We start from the raw sequence: 5,569 nt of genomic DNA, 5'->3' as shown, positions 1-5,569 counted from the left end.
TTATAATCATACCATATGTTCACTAATAAACCAAATTAACTTAACAGGTTCCAATTGCATGAGTTAAAAGCCATAACCACACTTCCCCTTCCCTATAGGTTCGACCCCTCTACAATAGCAATGTTAGAGGACTAAACTCATCAATCCAACACACAAAATCATCACACCATGTCACAATAACACCATTAAAAAAGTAATAGTCAAATAATTAACAAAAATCCACATCAAACATGGGCCTATAAATATTCGGCTAGTGTGAGTTCATAGGGCTAGGATTTTATTGTTTTTCAATTTCTTCACATTATAGCATCCATTCATACTCAATTGCACATATGTTAACTCAATTTCACAAGATCTCAACTGAAATAAGGAAGTCCCCAAAATACCCTCATGATCACAATATCACAAACAATGTCCAAAAATCAAATCAAGCACAAATATGAAGAGTACTAACCTCCAACTACACAAATGTCTAATCAATTTCGAAATTCAGGCCTTTTCCTAGGCTTAATTGATTTTCGAAGGTTCGCACCTTTCTACAGGCACGAAATAAAAAAACATACAGAAAATTAACAACAATTAGTGATTTAGAATCTCTCAATCATGCTGATTCTAAATATGTTATCAAAATTTAAAAACTCCATGCGGATTATGAGATAAAAGCTTACATCGATTACGGAATGCATTCCTGCAACTATAGCTTAATTGTACCTTGATTACTAGTTTTAATTCACCAATACGAACTTTAAATTCATTTGTTTTGATGTTTGATCACAAGTCTTTATGATGAAAATCAAAGAAAATTTCTGTCTCCATTTTTCTTTCTTTAGCGTGTAGAACAAAAAGAAGCCGCAACTCTCTTGCTTGAGCAACAAGAGGCGTCGCCCTCTTTATGTTTTTATTATTTTTTTCCTCTTTTTCCCCTTTAGTTAGCGCCCCACTATTACTAATTAAGCAATAATCAAATAAAGCCCACTTAATTAACAAAAAAGCAATTTTAATAAACAAAATACAAATAAATATTTAATATATCATAATTGAACAAATATTTAATAATAATAATAATAAACACTGATAAATACTATGAATTTATAATATATCATTAATTACTTATAAATACCAATCTAGCCATTTAAATGCTTAATAAATAGGGAAAAATCATATTAATTTAGGAAAAATATTCAAAAATTAAAATAACATTATTTTCAAGTCCAATTTCATTTTACTTGGTGCAATTAGAGCCATATCACATTAAATTCCACAATTAGGCTTTCTAAGGTACCACTTTGTAGTTCACAATCCAAAAATCATTTTATGCATGAATGATCACACTAATAACTTATAATGCATGAATCACAATCAAGACAAATAATTATGAAACTAACTTATTCGGATTGAAAATCATACCAAATCCTAATTTTGTACCAATTAGCAATTTAGTAAGCTATCATTCATGAATTCAAAAATCAGGGTGTTACAAGCCATTTTACTTAGAACCACACAAGTTGCATTGAATAGATTTAATAAACTAGAAATAGAGTCTAAATGAGAACCCCCAATGAGTATCTCCTACACACTTTAAAGTGCCAATTTGATTAAGCCTCCTTTATGATTCAATATCATTATTACCAATCCCTATAATTAGTTCTATAGCTTAAGGCTCCTAAATTCATCATGGCTTCTACTAAATGCAATAACAATATTGATTATATAAATTAAATTGGAGAAGAATTGATGAACTAGTGCAACTTCTCAAGATGCTGCAACCAAAGCAAGTTGTAGTTGATGGACTAAATAATGGATATAGTAAGCATAAGGACATTCATTGCAAATCAAAGCTTGTAAGCCATTCCATTGACCTCTCATGTTACTAGCTCCATCATATCCTTGCCCATGAATGATAAGGATCTGGACCCCTAACTTCGCCCCAAAAGCTAACTTGTAGGGGAAGGACTGAACCCAGCCTTATACACTAGCCTAGGATGTACTCCGTGGGCGATGTGGGACGCATCATCCCCACCCCCATAAGACCCGACTGCCTCAGTCGGCGTTCTGACGAACCCCATGAGACACCGACCCCACGAAGCCAGAGCTCTGATACCAAATGATAAGGATCTGGACCCCTAACTTCGCCCCAAAAGCTAGCTTGTAGGGGAAGGACTGAACCCAGCCTTATACGCTAGCCCAGGATGTACTCCGTGGGCGATGTGGGACGCATCAATGAATATTATGAATAGCAAATTTATATCGAGTAAGAACATAAAAAATCTTCTTTTTTTGAGTTGCAGCCATAATGTATCATACACAAATAAAAGTAAAGAACTTTTCGCGTATGAATCCATGCTTATCTACAAATCATAAAACAAGAGCAATTTGTTCTCTTTTGGACTCATTACGAGATTCATTAAAGATGATGCAAAGTTTTGCATCAGCTATCTATTGATAAATCTCCTCATTTTAATTTATTTTGAAAGATAGAAAGAATCTTTTTTTTTTTTTTTGAATATCTGGTGATGTACAATAGACATTCGTTGGCACTTTACTTTGAACAACAATTGTAACCTTTCTAGTTTGAAAAATAAAATAATAAAGTATTAAAGACGTGAATTCTATCTATTCAAAAGAAAATCTGATTTGAAATTGAAAAGTATAATAAGAATTCATACCTTTTCATTGTAAGAAGTTAGAAGCTTTATAAGTTCAAGAAAATTTTTGTGATTAAGAGAATCTAAACTTTCATCGCATCCTCGAAATGCACAAGCTTGAAATTTAAGTCATCAACATCAATAGAAACTTGAAGCATTAGTCAATTAATAACAATTTCATCACATGTTGAAGAAATACACAATTCGCTCATCTAACCTTTTTCCACCTTTTTAAACCTCCAACATCAAACTTATTTGAATTAGATTGTTCACGTGGCTTACTAAATATATAACAAGGTAAGCAAAAAGTAGCATCACTAGATGGAGAATACTCAAGCCAAGATGGAAACAAATGAAACCAAGTAGCACAAAAATGATAAAGATTTATTATTTAACTTGGTGTTGGATACTTTTCAAGTCTATATTAATAAGGACCAGCTTTGAGATATGCTCGACGAATTTCATCTTGTTGGTTTACAGGATATTTTCAGATTTGTGGATGCTTTCCAAGATCACGCTTTAAGAAAGAATTATTAGTTTGTTCAAGTTCCACTCTTTGAGCCTTATGAGGACAATCCAAAATTAATACTTCAGGTTATGAGAAGGATCAGGAATTAATACTTCAGGTTCAAGTTCCACTCTTTCTTAAGTAGATGAATCTCCTTGAATTTCAAATTATTTAGTATTTTTGTTTTGAAAAATGAATCAATAGTTCTTAATTTTTCCATGACTTCGAATGATCAAACTCCTAAAAATAATTAATTACATAAGTAAATTTATACTACATATGATCAAAATTTTTTAATGAAAAATTACAACAAAATATGACTTCCTAAACTTTTCATATTAGAAATTGCAATGAAAATAATTATTAGTGTTAAAATTTTACATATTTTATTGTAATTTTAAATTCGATCAATTTAATTACATATTAATTTTTCAAGTTGTTAAGTTTTAATTAAATATTTAATATTTATGAGAATTTTTGTGTATTCATAGAATAAAATCAAACTTAAACTAAAATTTAAAAGAAAAATTAAAAAACCTAAATTAAAATTAATTATAAAGTGAGAAACATACATGTTAGATATGTTGTGTTTCGTTGTTTCTCATCTCTTGAAACTATATCTCTTCTTTTCAAAATTAAAATTAAACTGTGTTTCATTCTCTTCTCTTCAAAATTAAATAAATTATGTTTCTCTTTTAACTGTGTGAATATTTATATGTGTGTGTGTGTGTGTGTGTGTGTGTGTGTGTGTGTTGTGCGAGTATATTAATGTTTATGATTAGAAATATGTTACTGCTGGGTTGTGGGCTATAGGGCTTGTTGTCGTTGTAAAATATAACTGAAAAAATAAATTAAAGATGTTGTGGTTGGAACTCAAGTCATTGGATCTGAGTGCAAAAACTTGGCACCATTATATATTAAGGATAATACACTTATAGAGTGTAGTAAAAATTTTTATCAAAGCTAAGGGGAAGGTGCCCCCCCCAGCCCCCCTTCCCTCTGTCAGTGGTCTTAGGATTAGCCTTTGACTTATCACCATAAATCGTGTGTGGGAGATATAAGGGTGAAGGACATGCATTTTCCAACACTCATCCCTAATATTTATGTTTATATATACATTCTTTCACATGCATCAGATAACTATTTACTTTACAACCATTTAGGAACATTCTGTCATGCCTAGGTTATGCCATTTGAAACATCAAGTGGGAAGGGACCTTTTGAATGTGATTAAATTAAAAAATGCCAGGCAACTGCATCCAACTTCTGCTTGCTCTTCCACTAATGCCGGGGCCCGAGCCCATTGAAATGGAAGCTCCTCCTGCTCCCCAAGAGCCAATCCAAATGCACCCCGATAATGAAGCCCATTATATTTTGCTAGACACTAAGCGAGCTCAGAATGATACCATGATTCTTTTCCAAGGCATTGATGCTTGCTCCGCTCATGTTGCTAACCGTTTGGTTGAGATGGGATGTTTCACTATGAAGGATGCTAAACCATATCAAAGTTCTTGAAGCCCATTACAAGATGATCTTTGATTTAAGCTTATAATCAAAAACCCTTTCTAAGGCCTAATTAAGACTTTCATCTTTTATTTGGAATGAAGCATGTAAAAATAACTTCTTATGGCAATGCAAAGTTTTAGTTTTGTTTCAATTTTTTTTTTTTTTTTTTTTTTGTCTTTTGAATTAGTGAGGTGAGATATATCACAATTTATAAAAAAATAAAAATAAAAATCCATGCTTAAACACATTTCTTTTTAAGGAAAAAAAAATGAGAATTGAGAGAAAAATAGTTGATTGGAAAACTCGAAAGGGCTAGGCAATAATAAAAATTTCCATTTTCTTCAATGAAATTGGTTGAAATGTTCTTTTTAGTATTTGTTGAGTCATTCACAGAAGTAGCTTATTCAAAAGCGCCCAAATCTGATGAAGGAGCTGTGGAATCAACTCTTTCTTTCATCTGCTCTTAGTATAGGGTATTAAGAAGAATGTGCTTGAACGTTATCCTTGTCACTCTTCCCTTCAAGTAGGATGGCCCTTCTAAGACACTTTAAATATTTTGTTACAAATTAACATTATTCATTTCTTTACATCCAAGGGTCCCCGCCAGCCTTTGTATGGTCTAACAATCGAAACTATGGTATGCCGGGATATTACATTAGTTGCATTTCTCGATATGGTGTTTTATATCATATCTCATACATACATGGATCATATCTAACCTTTCGAGTTTGTAGCCATCAAAGCTCCTCATAAGAAAGACAAAGCTTTTGACATTCAAAGTTTTGGTTGGTCAAGGTCAAAGAACAAACTGGTTAGAATACAAAAGACCTCAGTTCCCTTTGAAGACTCTTGATTCTGCTCTGACCAACTGCTCGGGTTCCCAAGTTGTTTATATAAACCAAGAATTGAA

The 5,569-nt window shown here is 32.2% G+C and overlaps 1 pseudogene; it reads right to left on the bottom strand.

The window, feature by feature from the left end:
- Nucleotides 1-1,647: 1,647 nt before the first annotated feature.
- Nucleotides 1,648-2,857, bottom strand: LOC149497598 (uncharacterized; annotated as a pseudogene).
- Nucleotides 2,858-5,569: the final 2,712 nt, after the last annotated feature.

This window comes from Jatropha curcas, chromosome 3, assembly GCF_041381405.1.
Source record: "Jatropha curcas cultivar XTBG-Jc1 chromosome 3, XTBG_Jcur_1.0, whole genome shotgun sequence".
Taxonomy (NCBI): Eukaryota; Viridiplantae; Streptophyta; class Magnoliopsida; order Malpighiales; family Euphorbiaceae; genus Jatropha; species Jatropha curcas.
The sequence above is the reverse complement of the archived record's forward strand: the minus strand, read 5'-3'. Positions and strand labels throughout refer to the sequence as shown.